This window comes from Anticarsia gemmatalis, chromosome 28 (genome assembly GCF_050436995.1).
Source record: "Anticarsia gemmatalis isolate Benzon Research Colony breed Stoneville strain chromosome 28, ilAntGemm2 primary, whole genome shotgun sequence".
Classification (NCBI taxonomy): Eukaryota; Metazoa; Arthropoda; class Insecta; order Lepidoptera; family Erebidae; genus Anticarsia; species Anticarsia gemmatalis.
In genome coordinates this window covers 2,098,084-2,113,262 of record NC_134772.1, presented here as the reverse complement: position 1 = coordinate 2,113,262, position 15,179 = coordinate 2,098,084, and the positions used below count along the sequence as shown (strand labels likewise).

General features: G+C 36.0%; 2 protein-coding genes across 2 annotated transcripts in view; both read right to left on the bottom strand.

The window, feature by feature from the left end:
• Positions 1–3,893, bottom strand: part of LOC142984784 (uncharacterized) — a 391,275-nt gene extending 387,382 nt beyond the window's left edge. The window contains exon 1 of the mRNA XM_076132599.1: positions 3,559–3,893. The gene's annotated coding sequence lies outside the window, so the exon portion shown is untranslated. The remainder of the gene's footprint in view (positions 1–3,558) is intronic.
• Positions 1–15,179, bottom strand: part of LOC142984783 (uncharacterized) — a 78,613-nt gene that overhangs the window by 54,511 nt on the left and 8,923 nt on the right. The window lies entirely within an intron of this gene.

Below are 15,179 nucleotides of genomic sequence, written 5' to 3'. Positions count from 1 at the left end.
TGGTTACTATTTTGGCTATAACTATTAGTTAAACAGTTTATACACAAGTTTAGTTACAATTTACACTAAATAGTCGTAATTTTTAATCAAAAATGGGAAAAATTAAAAAATACAGCTTTTGTCGAAATCGCTTACTGAAAGTTTTTGCAAAAACCTAATTCTGCACCAAAGAAAAAATCTAGTTTATACCGCGTGTTAACTCCTCTAGCATTTATGGTGACCTGCATGCATTCTGGCATGCTTTGGAGGATGTTTTAATTACTTCTTGAAGAACTTTATCCCACACTCTGACTAGAGCGGTTCTTCGCTCACCAAGTGATTCTGGTGGGTTGGGCAGTGCGCATACACTGTTTTTTAGCATGTGCCAGACATGTTCTATGGGGTTGATGTCTGGACTGTGAGCAGGCTAAGCCAGTTTTTGAATCCCGATATCAGCAAGGTGCGATTCCACAACGCGGGCGCTATGAGCGCGCGCATTAAACTGCATTAGAGTCAGTGATGGGCAAAAAGTATTTAGATTAACAATTACAAATTACAGTTACATTGTAATTAGTAATTGAAATACTTTGTAACAAATTACTTAAGTAACTAATTGTAATGAGTACATACTGTAATTAAATACAAAGTAATTGAATTACAAGTTAATCTAATTACATTATAATAGGTTACCTATGTAATCTGATAAAATGTAATTACCTACACATTTATACACCCTTATTTTTTAATTAGTACAAAAAAATAGGGCTGTTTCAGTACCCGTTACTGATCATAATTTTGTAGTAAAAAGTCAAAAAATCGAAATCCCAAAATTGACCAAAAAACAAAATTTCTGAATTCTTAAATTCTTATCTGAATCAATTTATTCATATATGCAACCAGAAAATACTACTACGCGCAGTGCTTTTCCATTTTTTTTGTGTTTTTGGCCATTAATAGGTCCCGCAAACTCGGTTACAACAAATTTTGTGAGATTTTAAGATATAAACAAACGTTAATAACTCAGCTGTTTATGAATATTGTTCACTGAGACTTTCCATATATAATAACAAGACCATTATTAATAAGCTCTTTAAATATTTGTACTAATTAAAAAATAACCGTGTATAAGTATTGGAACACCTCTTACAAAAATGCCCTATTAAATACAGTTTTGACAAATACAAAAATAAAACACATAATTATACAACAAAAGTTTAATCATCTCTCAATCATTGTTTAGTTTTAAATGTTTTATTAGTTATAATTTTCACCACTGGCTGATAAAAAAAAAATAGTATTTTTGATTTATAATTTAAATTATACAAAAAAAATGTAATCATCTGTCAATCATTGTTTAGTTATAAATCTTTTTTAAGTAATAATTTTCACCATTGGTGGATAAAAAAAAAATAGTTTTCTGATTTATAATTTAAATTATACAAAAATAAATGTAATCATCTGTCAATCATTGTTTAGTTATAAATCTTTTATAAGTAATAATTTTCACCATTGGCGAAAAAAAAAATTAGTTTTCTGATTTATAATTTAAATTAACCTTTAATATAACTCTCTTTTCAAACATTTCGTCTGACAAACGGTTTGCTTTCGGACAATTGATCATTGTCGCGTACGAAAACATACGTTCCACAGGTGCAGAAGAAGGTAGAGGGGTATTAAATTTTAAAAATATTTCTTTGATTTCCTTGTGACTATTTAATATTTGAAGTTCTCTGCTATCTTCTGCCAGAAAATGAGTGACTATAAGTTCAGCTTTGGATCTTGGTTCACTGCTCTGGTTGTCTGAATCCGAACTTGAATCTATTTCAAAATAATCATCCTCCCTCGACTTCGTTGGTGGTCTTTCTTGAGATAATTGATTTGGTAAATTCTTTAAGACTTCTTTTATGAGTAAATTTTTCATTAAATTATATTCTGCCTGGCCAATTAATGATGTCCATTTCAATTTTTTATATTTCGGATGAGAAACGGCAGCTAAAGCAGCATTTTCAGCTTCAGGTCCCGAAATTTTCAAAAAATCTTTAAACCTTGTTTGAACACTTTTGAGGTAAGATTCAGTCAGAGTGTTGCAGTACTCATAGTCTCTTACTTCAGTTAAATTTTTCAACTTTTTCTTCAACGAGAGTATAGTTGGCAAAAATATTCCGTAATAGGTTGCGTTTTCACCTTGAAGAATATCAAGCGCATCAGCGACAGGTTGAGTACATGAAAGGTATTCTTTTATATAGGTAAATTCAGATTCACGAAGTGGATTTTTTATGTTTAAAGCTCTATGAAGTGTTGCAGATTTTTCTTTTATAGTTGCGATTTTTTTCAAGGCATCATAAAGGCTATTCCACCTTGTCTCTACTGGCCTATTTAAAGTATGGCCAAGAATATTTTGTAAAATTTCAGCTGATTTTGGCCTATTTGCTGCTTTCCATAATGTGTTACATTTTTTGATTGTTTGGTCATGCATTTTCGATAGCTCCGTTTCCTGGTTTTCTAGTATTTTGTTAGCGTCGGTGGCACAAAGACTCAAAGTATGTGAAGCACATCTTAGGTGTAATGGCAAACGAGTCTCTAAATGGCTAATTGTTGAAGAAAGGTCATTAAGATACGTTAATTCGTCGTCTGTGCTATCAGTATCGGAGTCTTCATCGCAAGAATCAATAGTATTTGGCTCGTTTGAAACATTGATACGATGTACACCAAAGCTTTTAAATGCTTTCACAAAATTGCTGCCGTTGTCTGTAACACAAGCCACAACGTTTGTGCTAGTTAAGCCATACCTTGAATTAATTTCTTGCAACAATTCGTATATTTTGTCATAACTATGAGTGCCTTTAAAACGTTGACATGCTAGTGCCCTTGAGACACGCTTTGAACTATCTGGATCAATCCAGTGTGCTGTTACACCTAAAAAGCTTCTTCGACGTCCAGACCAAATATCAACTGTGGTACAAACGTGTTTCACTTGATTTAGTTCTTGTTTCACTAAAGTAGACTCTTCATCAAAGAATTCCGTAATCATTCTTCCAAGTGTCCGCCGGCTCATGATTCTTAGATTATTGGCACCTATATTTAATCTACGTAAAATTTGTCTGAAGTAAGGGTCTTCAGTGCACTTTAAAGAAATCATTGTGTTGACAAAATACTTAACAATATCTCGATCGAATTCAGCTTGAGAATATGAGGGTACATTTGACAACCTTCGTGGTGATAGTTCGTTTGACGAACTGGAAGTACGAACGTTTTTCGATCTTTTTGTTTTAATATATTCTTGGTATTCTTGTATGGATTCTTGTCCATGTTTCCGTTTTAAATGTGTTTTAAAATTGGATGTACACAATCTCGAGCCTTTTATTTCTACTTTATTAGGCAGACATTTCTTGCAAATGGCGACTATTTTATCAGTTCCTGAAGAATCACGGAGTATCTCAAAGAATTTACCGTCAAGTATAGTGGGTTGCACTGCAGAAATATTGCTTGGTGACGGTAATGTCGATTGACCTGCAGACACAGATTCGTCCACTGAACTGTCATCTTCTATAAGTAGTCTTGCACTTTCACTCATTGTACGTAACACAAAAGTTTTTGCACTAATCACCAAAATACATACGACTTGTAATCTTATGAAAATGGTCCGTGCTTACAACACAAAAGATTAGAAGTAGCTGAAGGGGGCGGGTGAAGCGGGGTGACTAGGAGCGGCGACGCACGAGTACACTGCATAGAACCCCCTCCCGCTCCCCCGCACATTATACTTACTACTTCCCGATGACGTCGTACGGGCCGCACTTGCTAATATCGCAACTGTGCGATGCAAGCATGCGACATTTCATATTCAAAGCAATTATAATATAATTAAATACTATGTAATTAGGTTACTTTGTAATCAAATTATTTGGTAATGAAATACATTGTAATTAATTTCATGGTACATCCAAAGTAATCTAATTACAATGTAATTGAATTGCATTGTAATTAAATTACATTTTAATCAAATTATTATGTAATTCAATTATTAATTAGATTACATAAATAACTAGTTACGCCCATCACTGATTAGAGTTAATCCTCCCGACCAATGAAATCCATAAGTGGTACAACATGGTCTTGAAAGATTTCTTCAATGTATTCGGCTGCTGTTAGGCGCTGATCTACGATGACAAGCTCCGTACGTGCCTCCAAACATACACCTCTCCATACCATAACAGACCTACCTTTGTAACTGACCGTCTGACGTGTTGTGTTGGGAAAAAACCGTCCTTAATGGCGTCTTTACACTCTCTCACGACCATTTGGTGCTGTTAATGCTACTCAGCACTCATCGGTTAACAAGAACTTGCTCCATTGGTCAATAGCCAATTCACATGTTTACGAGCAAATCGTAATCGCGCAACTCGATGGTGTCTCTCGAGTTCTGGTACTCGGGTTGGTCTTCCTGCCTGTAAATTACGTTCTTTTATCCTTCGCCTCATGTTCCGTTCACTAAGAATGACTCCGCGTGCCGCTTGAAGCCTCTAGTGAATCTCAAACGCTGTCAGAAAGCGGTTTCTCAGCACCTCGAGGTTAACAAATCGGTCATCTCTTGCGGATGTACATCGTGTTCGTCCAATTCCTGGTCGCCGCGTGTAGAGACCAGTCTCACGATACCTCCTAATCGCAGACCTTAAAGTGGTACGCGATACATTGAAAAATGCAGCCACCTCTCAATGGTAATGGCCCTGATCGGACAACAAGACCACCTAAGCCACTTGTTCAGCAGTAAGTGGCATCTTCAAATCTTTTCTAAAATCTAAATAGACCAATAATCAATAAAAATCATAAAGAAAATCGTTTCCGTGCAGCAATATTTCAAAATACAGAATTCAACTGACCTCTCGAATCAACACTGAATTCAGTTCTAACACACATTGTTAGAAAAAGTCATCCGTCACTTAAATTAATCTGAAATTCAACACTTCATAACACTAAACAGATCACTTCGCAACCACTTACAACAATATATCTTTCATATATTACTTAATTTGTTTACAAATTCACGATAAGCGCTTGGGCCACTTTTTCTGCCGCTGAGTGTATATCACATAAGAGTGAGAGTATATTGATAAACACACATACACGCACATACAAACACACGCATTAATCGACGCATGTGCTCGAGTACTTTTACTTGCATAAAATAAACGCGTTTTTGATTACACACATCGTACTGTATCGCGAAATGGAAAGTTCTTTTTTGTTTGTATGGTATATTATCGCGGGAACTGTGTGGAACTGATATGGTGATTAAAGCCCTTATTTAAAGACATTGAAATTACTGTACAGCCTTCGTACAGCTGTGTAGATTACTCTGCTTCTTTTTTTCTTCTTTTTTTTTCAAAGCCAACACCCGGACTCTATTGTGTCACAAATAGCACAACCAGACCCGAAACAATTATTGTGGATTGCACAAATAATTGTTCCGTATGGGAATCAAACCCGCGACCTCCCGACGCAATGGTAGCGATTTTTGTTCTAACGGTGAAGGGAAACATCGTGTTGAAACTTTGCATACCTGAGATTTCTTTAAAACAGCTCTTGAAGGAATACTAATCCTCATCTGAGCTGGATAGCACAGTGGGTTTAAGGTATAATTTGTTCCTAGGGAAATGAGTAAAAAATATAGCTTATTACAATTGCGTATTTTTTTTTTAATTTATTTAGACAAAAAAAAAATACGCAAATGGACCTTTTTACAAAATATCCTAGGAGCGATTTGGCGCTTAGACTTACACCTAAATAAGAACAAAATCGCGTGTCTAGTACATAATAACTTCCCTAACGCCAATCATGTTACAATAAAGACATGTTTTACAAATCAATATAAAAACAATAAGAAACAATACAATCACAGTATAACGCTTGGAACATGAAGCGTGTGACAAGGTGTCAAGTGCATATGACAGGTCACGATTCGTTCAGAAATTATAAAAGAAGCAGGTACTTTGACATTGTTTGATAGAGAATCACGCAAAATGGTACATACATACAAAGACAAGATAACGTCTTTTTGTCATGGGAGCAGGCAGCATTAAAAAAAAATCATTATTGTCGTAATTAAGTCCACTTTTTTCAACGTGGTGGACTCAAAAGTGAGTATTAGAAATAATGATCACTTGTTCCAAAAGTGAAGGAAAACATCGTGATGCAACCTTGCATGCCTGAAAGTTTTTAAGAACAGTTCTTGAAGGTATGCAAAGCCCCAAACCCGCACCTGGCCAGCGTGGTGGACTAAAGACCTGGCCCTCATTACGGGAGGAGACCCTTGCCCAGCAGTGGGACATTAATGGATTAAATTTTTTCGAGTCTGAGATCACACGATCTGCTGTCGGATACTCAACACACCACGTCCAAGAGGCAATCAAATCGATTCACCAACTGTCATTTAAACAATCATTAACTCCTATATAGCGTATGTTATTGTTTCATTACACCTATTTAACTGAACAATTATAAAACAAAAGGATTGAGAATGTCATGACTCATTGAATTGGGATTTCCTTAGCCACGTCCCAATTGGATACTATCCAGATTTGACGATCAATATCTATGCAGATGTATGTGATTTGAAGGTTACCGCTAGTCTAGAAGCTTGGGACAACAAGGTAGATTTAGGCTTGCTAGATACATATTCGGTTCGGCATCAATTGGTCAAGCCGGGCGGCAAAACCGAATATGTGTAGATGAACCCGATCGGCACAAGCCGAACAAGTGAGTCGAGTCGGTTTTGTTGCCGTACCGAATAAAAATTATAAAATCTGCGGAAATCTTAAGTTCTTACATTTTCTCAGAAAAAGTTGTTTTTTTTTAGATTTTAGGCATAAAGATTATAAAGAAACCCTTTTCGTCACGTAGGAATATTTTTCAAGAGATTGCCATTTCACTTCTATCACACGTTTTGTTTCGTTTCGTGTTCAAAATTTAATTAGTTTTATCAAGTAGAGGTACAACAAATTACATAGCTATACTTAATATTTTTCTTTTCAAAACACACCATGATCGGATAGATCTCTCTCATACTCCACTTGGATAAAAACGATAGTGCAATCCCCCCCCCACGTAAAGGTCACGGATTCAAAAATAATTCGGGGTAAAAAATCGTATCAACCATTGTCACATTTCAGTAACAGTTCGTTTCTTCGTAATAATCCAAAAATAAATAATCAAAATCGGCCAAGTGCGAGCCAGACTTGCGCACGGAGGGTTTCGTACCAAAAAATACGAAAAAACAACACGTTTGTACGGAGACCCACCTATTCATTTTTATTTTTTAATCCTAAGTTTATTATTAAATTTGCAGTTAAAGCGGCAACGGGAATACATAATTTGTGAAAATTTTATACTTTCTAGCTATCACGGTTTATGAGGTTTATGCCTGGAGGCAGATAAACAGACAGCGGAGGCTTAGTAATAGGGTCCCGTTTTACCTTTTGGGTACGGAACCCAAAAAAACACGCCATTAAGAACCACGTCTCAAGAAGAAGACTACAAATCAAATAGGTTTAAACCTATTAACAGCTCGTTTCACAGTGTTAGCAAATACAAAAAGTATCAATTCCGCATGCCCACACGCCACTTTCCCCGTTACAATAGACTTTCGCTACCACACATCAATGATTAACAATTATTAGACTATTGATGTTCAACACTTCTTATATATACTAATATTATAAAGCTGAAGAGTTTGTTTGTTTGAACGCGCTTATCTCAAGAACTACTGGTCCGATTTGAAAAATTATTTCAGTGTTAGATAGCCCATTTATCGAGGAAGGCTATAGACTATATATTATCACGCTACGACCAATATGAGCAGAGTACGAGAAAGAAATGTTACAAAAACGGGGAAACTTTTGACGCGTTCTCTCTTATGTGACGGAAGCGAAGTTGCGCGGGGCAGCTAGTATTCATATAATGTGGGTGGTAGAATAGTCTTTGTTGTTCGAGCAATGGAAGTTGTATATCGACCACGGATTAAGGCCTCCCGGGACAGCCGGAAAGCCTAGCCAAGCGGCGGGAGAGCCCGACAGACCCCCTTCCTCCCCGGAGCGGGACATACAGTAATACATTTTCCTGACGAAAAAAAAGGCCATTAATCAGTAGACCTAATTTTTGTAAGATTGTTTTACATCCAGAGTTTGCTTGCATGTCCGGTATTTGGAATAGTCCGTGCAGGATAGTCGTTTTATCAGAAGAGCTAGCAAACACTCACAGCCATCCTTTTCAATCGCTAAATTATTAACAACTAGCGGACTGGCCCGACTTCGTCCAGGTATAGTACGATTTCATTCCATTCCCGTAGGAATTTTGATCCCATTGATCCCATACGAATCTTGTCCCGACAGTAACAGACATATCAAAAAAATAATTATCCAACTTATTTTAATTGTTCAAAAGTTACGTTAAGTTAAAGCACGTACGTCGTACATGCATTTCGGTGATTCATTTTTATTCATATAGATTGATCATGCTTAGAGCTTTCTTTAATCTATACTAATATAATCCATACTAATATTATAAAGCTGAAGAGTTTGTTTGTTTGATTGTTTGTTTGTTTGAACGCGCTAATCTCAGGAACTACTGGTCCGATTTGAAAAATTATTTCAGTGTTAGATAGTCCATTTATCGAGGAAGGCTATAGGCTATATATCATTACGCTACAACCATAAGAGATATAGACTGAATGCCAATTATGTATATGATAAAGAAAACTCGCTTTCGATGGTAAAACAGTTTTTAATCCAAGTGTACATGGCCTTCGCAGACGCTCACCTAAAATACTACCTGGCTAACTAAAGACTACTGACAGTTATAAATCGTCCCCATTATTCCAATTTCAAGTACATTACCACAATTCGGCATACTTAATCAAAGAACCTTGGGTAGAATTGACTAAAGATTGTCTCATTTGTGATGCTAAAACTAGTTTTTACAACATTGTCATCCAAGCTATCTACCGGTGGATTTATTGTCGGGGTTCTTTTTTTCTTCTTCTTTATTTTGAGCCTAGGCTGCCCAACTGTTGTAGTCGGGAACTTGTATATATAGTCAATTGCAGTGCAAACTTCGATAGCGCGATTCAGGACTTGTGACGTCAGTCACACTGCGCGTGGTGGTTGGTTGTGCGCTGGTCCCAGTAGATGTCGCTGTATGTAGCAATCCGCCACAAAGGGCAAAGTCCTTTAAGATAAAGAAGAAGAAAATAGCCATAATTATATTGACTATGTTAGTCTTATAAATGCTAAATTATTTGTGTGATCCACAAATAATTGTTTCGGGACCGGTTGTGCTTTGTGTCCGTTGTTTGTATGTTTGTCCCCGCGACACAAGAGCAGATGTTCTTAGTGCGGGAGTAGTCTTTAAAAAAAATAAGAGTACGATTTGTCATCAGTTCGAATCAAACTCGATTCTATCTATACTGATATTATAAAGCTGAAGAGTTTGTTTGTTTGAACGCGCAATCTCAGGAACTACTGGTCCGATTTGAAAAATTATTTCAGTGTTAGATAGCTCATTTATCGAGGAAGGCTATAGTTTATATATCATCACGCTACGACCAATAAGAGCAGAGTACCAGTAAAAAATGTTACCAAAACGGGGAAGAATTTCACCCATTTTCTCTGTGACGCAAGCGAAGTTGCGCGGGTCAGCTAGTCAGGAATAAACTAGCTATGCTAATTCTAAGCTAATCTTTTACAGGTGGGACGCAACCTTAATAGTAAACAAGGTCTTTTTCATACATTTCAAGGTAGAACTGATAATGATAATAGTTTTCCTGCATACGTAGAAATATTATTTAGAATTTACATAGAATTGTATGTATTTTACTCAATGGTGAAGTTATGAATGGGAAAGTGTTTCCTTTCTTTGGTTCAAAACGGCTGAACCGAATTGGATATAATTTGGTAAAACGATAGATCATGTCAAGAGAAAAGACAAAGTCTTTTTTCCGTAAATACCTAAGAGCGAAGCGAGCACAAAAATACTGTGATTTCCATAATTTCATGAGATCACTTCACCCCAATCGGGATTCGAACCCGGTACCACGTAATCTACAGTAAGCCCCACTACTAGGTATGTCTTTAACTGTAGCAGTATATCACACATAAGAACAATATATAATAAATAACAGATTCGAAAGTGCCAATTAGCGAGCAATCACTTCCGGCGCCCATCATTTTCCAATCCCCAATAACGCTCGCTTACCGTACGTGGGAACTATAATTACACATCAATGCGCCGTTAGAAATCAAGTAAAAGTTTAAAGAGAGAAAGTGACAAGTGACATGTTAGCTGACAGTTGACAAACTACATTTTAATGGAGGACTAAGATGGCGCCTTAGTATTGGAGTATATTTACTAAATGTGTGACGATATAAGGTTAATATATAAATGTTGTTTGTCGTATGGTTAGTGGTCAACCTAGTGTCAAAGTTGTTCAAGCCGCCCGAGAGGCCTTTGACGTGGCTTAAGGATTGTTATCTTAGTATACAACAACCGGGACCGACTTTTAACGTGCCCTCCGAAGCACGGAGACGCCCAGTTCAAATACCACTATGCGGTCACCCATCTATGGAATGTCCGCGCCAATGGTTGCTTAACCCACAGATCGTTTACCGACCGGTGAGCGCAACTGGCTATGGGCACCTTTAAACTTTGGATTGGACAAATCACACACGGTCATTTGATTCCAAACTAATCAGAACTACTATGGTAACCAAATAACTGATAAACACACTTATGTTTTATGTACTTCTAAATATATACCTATGTAGATAAATTGACATCCAGGCTCAGAACAAATACTCGTGCTCATCACACAATGATTTGTCCCGGGTAGGATTCGAGCCCGCTACACACGACGCTACGGTTATCGCGGCGAGGCGACATTGTTGACTTCTGCACCAAACGTGCTGTCTAACGAAAATAATTCGAAGGACAAATTATCAGCCTAGACTTTCTTCCAACCCTAACGGCTTCCAGTCTCACCGGATGCAGCTGGATACCAGTGTCTTACATGGAGCGACCGTCTTACCTGGGTTATAATACGATATTTTATCGGAAATAGCCCAGAGTTAGGTTGAGGTCGTAGACCTACGTGTTTTAGAGACCATGTAGAGATAAAAAACTAAAATTGCATCCTCTACAAAATGCAACACTGTATGTAACTTTTCAATTGACTTAGTCTCAATATGGTATTTCTTTATAAATAGCAACAATGAACAAACACAAAAGCTCTACATAATAATAATGATAAGTACTTGTAAGTTATTAAGATAATGCTTTTGAACCTGCCCACGGGAGAAAGTGACAAATTCTTGACATGTCAACATGACAGGTTGACAAATGACATTTTAATGTGACGTACAGTTCAAAGTTTGAACGCACTGAACATGTAATTACTTTAGAATTATTTATTTTAAAAGTAAGGAGATAGTTCATAATTCAGTATATTTCTAAGATACTACCGGTAAAACAGAGTTTCTCTTGAATTCAGGGTTTAATTTAAAATGGATAAAACGAGGATATTAAAGGTCAATTTACTATACAATTTTATTCGCAGTGACGTTTACTATTAAGTATCGGACTATCCAACTCGTCGCTAGCTTTTCGTGCGAGAAATTTATTTATTTCTATTATCAAATTAACCTCATTTTTTCTAAAGTTATTCGGTTTTATGGTACTTAATTTTAGGAATACAATTGCATTTGCTGTCACTTTAACAGACAGCGTATCTCACACTTATTCATATGTTATCTTAGACTACCTTCAGACATGAAACTGGACCTAATTTTTTATTTATTATAGGTTATAGATCAATGACCGACCGAATTATTTGACAGCGTACGAATTTTAAACGATCGCAAATTAGTTCTAATTTAAAACATGCGTAGGAGTTGGCTGCAAATATATTGTCGTGTGCTATTTTTAAGTCATTAAAAATAACTAGGTATTAATAGATGCCCTTATTTTAGAATACTCTTTAATATAATGTAGAGTAGTATACTTGGAGCGCAAAGTTTGCGGCTGACTGAGGCATGCAAATTTTAGAATTTTAAACATTAATTAGCGGACCCGACAGACGGTGTCCTGTCTACACGTCTTTAATTTTAAAATTTTAAACTTTTTTTAATAATCTAAACCACTCTCCCCCCTTGAAAACACACAAAAAATTTCATCAAAATCGGTCCAGTCGTTTAAGAGAAGTTTAGTGACATACACTCTTACAGAAGAATTATATATAAACACTAGCGGACCCGACAGACGTTGTCCTGTCTACACGTTACTAATAAATTAAAAATTAATAAGAAAAACATTGTCCGGCGGACAAAATTGTGAATCTAAACCATTCTCAGATCCCCTTGAACACACACAAAAAATTTCATCAAAATCGGTCCAGTCGGAGAAGTTCAGTGACATACACACTTACAGAAGAATTATATATATAAACATTAATGACCCGCTGGCTAACGAAGCTGACGATGGCCTGTTTGATACAGTTAGGTACTTTATTCTGGAAATACTCAAATTAATCATTATAATCTATATAAATCGTGCATGCCTTTTTACAAAGTTGTTGGACTATAACAACATTAAAAATTAAAATACTCTAGTTTCTAAACATCCTTTTTTATGAACCATTCATAAAGAAGGCTATATAATATAGGCTATATAACATCACGCTACGACCAATAGGAGCTGAGTAAACGCAAGTGAAACTAGGCACTACAATAACAACATACAGTGTACAATTCCCACGATATTCTAGGTTAAGCGCATTCGACACGGCCGTTAACCGGATGGGTGACTTGCGAAATATATTACATACATCAATATGTGTTATTTTTATGTATTTACCGTGAGTTTAATGACCTTTATACAGTTAAAAAGTACATTTATCGAAGTGATGGGCAATATTGTGTTTGAAACTAGCTCTACATAACATGACCCGAGTTTTTTTCTATATTATGTAGACTGTCTCTATAGTACAAGCGGTAGTATATGCCGCTGCTAATTACGAAGTCTTGGGTTCGATTCCCGTTAAGGCAAAAGTACTATTATACAGTACTTTGGGTTTTACCCGAGTAGTGTGTAAGAGGAAAAAATGTCAGATGTTTTACATTTTTAACCTTTTTTTTGTTTCTTTACGAATCTTAAGAATTGGTCTTATTGCAGGGAATCTATACTAATATTATAAAGCTGAAGAGTTTGTTTGTTTGTTTGTTTGAACGCGTTAATCTCAGGAACTACTGGTCCGATTTGAAAAATTCTTTCAGTGTTAGATAGTCCATTTATCGAGGAAGGCTATATCTATACTAATATTATAAAGCTGAAGAGTTTGTTTGTTTGTTTGTTTGTTTGTTTGTTTGAACGCGCTAATCTCAGGAACTACTGGTCCGATTTGAAAAATTCTTTCAGTGTTAGATAGTCCATTTATCGAGGAAGGCTATAGGCTATATTTCATCACGCTACGACCAATAGGAGCGAAGTAGCAACGAAAAATGTTACAAAAACGGGGAAAATTTTGACCCATTCTCTCTTATGTGACGCAAGCGAAGTTGCGCGGGTCAGCTAGTTACAAATATACAAACAGCAGAATAACGAAAATAAATGAGTAACAGAACCGAAATATCTTTAGATCGCAAAAATATCTGTTTCGTGTGGAAATCAAACTCACGACACTTAATACGACGACCATTTTAACAACTGCGCTTGACAGGATCCTTCAGTTTTTTTAATTTGGCACAATGCGATATGATAATGCATTTTACTACTTATTAATCAGATGACCGCAATAATATCCTTAAGACTCGCTTTCATTAAGGTCAATGACCGATAACAGCTACTGATAATCTTTACAAGTAACCTACTTGTGAATTGGAAACCAATTGACAGGACTTTTGATAAGAAAGTCTGATATAACGCCTTTATTTACTTTGAGAATAGGCAGAGACGTTTCCTTTCCAATATTTTGGAACCGAATATAAATAATATGGACTGTGCTCCAATGCGTGAATATTTTTAGAAAAAGTATCTTTTATCCTAATACTAGCTGACTCGCGCGGTTTAGCTCGCGTAAAAAATTGTCATCCCTAGTTTAACCAATTAATGGCTGATTTTATTAAATAATTTTTTGACTTTATGATCTTTAACTATACGTTTTGAAGTTTCTTCAGAATCAGTTCAGCAGTTTTGGCTGTGAAAGCTAAAGAGACAGACTGTGCGTTTCCAAGCTGCTTCAGTAGGGTGAATATTTTTTTTTGGAAATTAAATATTTTTATTGTTTTAGTTATATAGATAAAGTAACAACTACAGAGGACACATTCCTAATGATTACAAAATTAACCCCAAATACGCTCATTTCAAACCTAAGGTCTATTAAATACCTACCTATGATCTGGCCCATAATTACTCACTAAATTCATGACAAATCATTTTAAACTGACACCCATCCAAATAAGGACCAAATTAGCTCAACCTATACCCACGTCACTCAATACCATTTCATTATAAACTCTAACACATAGGAACAAAGTATATATTTGTTCAACAATAAACAAATGCCAGTTGACATAGTTTGTCAATTAGCAGTATAGTGCGAATTGGGATATGAGGGTACTAGGAAAAAATACATACATCTATATTTAGACTAGATTTGTAGGAAACCGCTTTGCTAACGTATTCACATGATATGTAACACGGAAGGAAAAGCTACGGGATGACAATAACAAAATGAAAATCATACTTCATTTTATTTAGGTATTTAAGAGAGATTACCATTTAATCATGCTCAGCAGGCATACTCCCGGCAATATCTAACATCTCACTGGTCGTATCTATGTGAGTGAAGGAATAGAGAGTGTATCTGTGTATTGTGCACACACTAGGAGGACTATAAAAGTCCTGCAGAATTAGTAGGTTTCTATGAAAATGATCGCTTTACCCCCGGTCTCTGTGTACATTTAGCGGTAGTTTATCTATTCCACAGCGTTTTTTATATGAGTTTTAACACTATTGAATAGATAAACTACCGCTAAACGTACCTCAGAAACAGTGGGTAAGTCGAATATAAGATAGGAGAACATTATTATCCTGATTGGAGTATCTATATTCCGACAATTTATTAGAAAATATCATTATGCGCAATTAATCTAGAT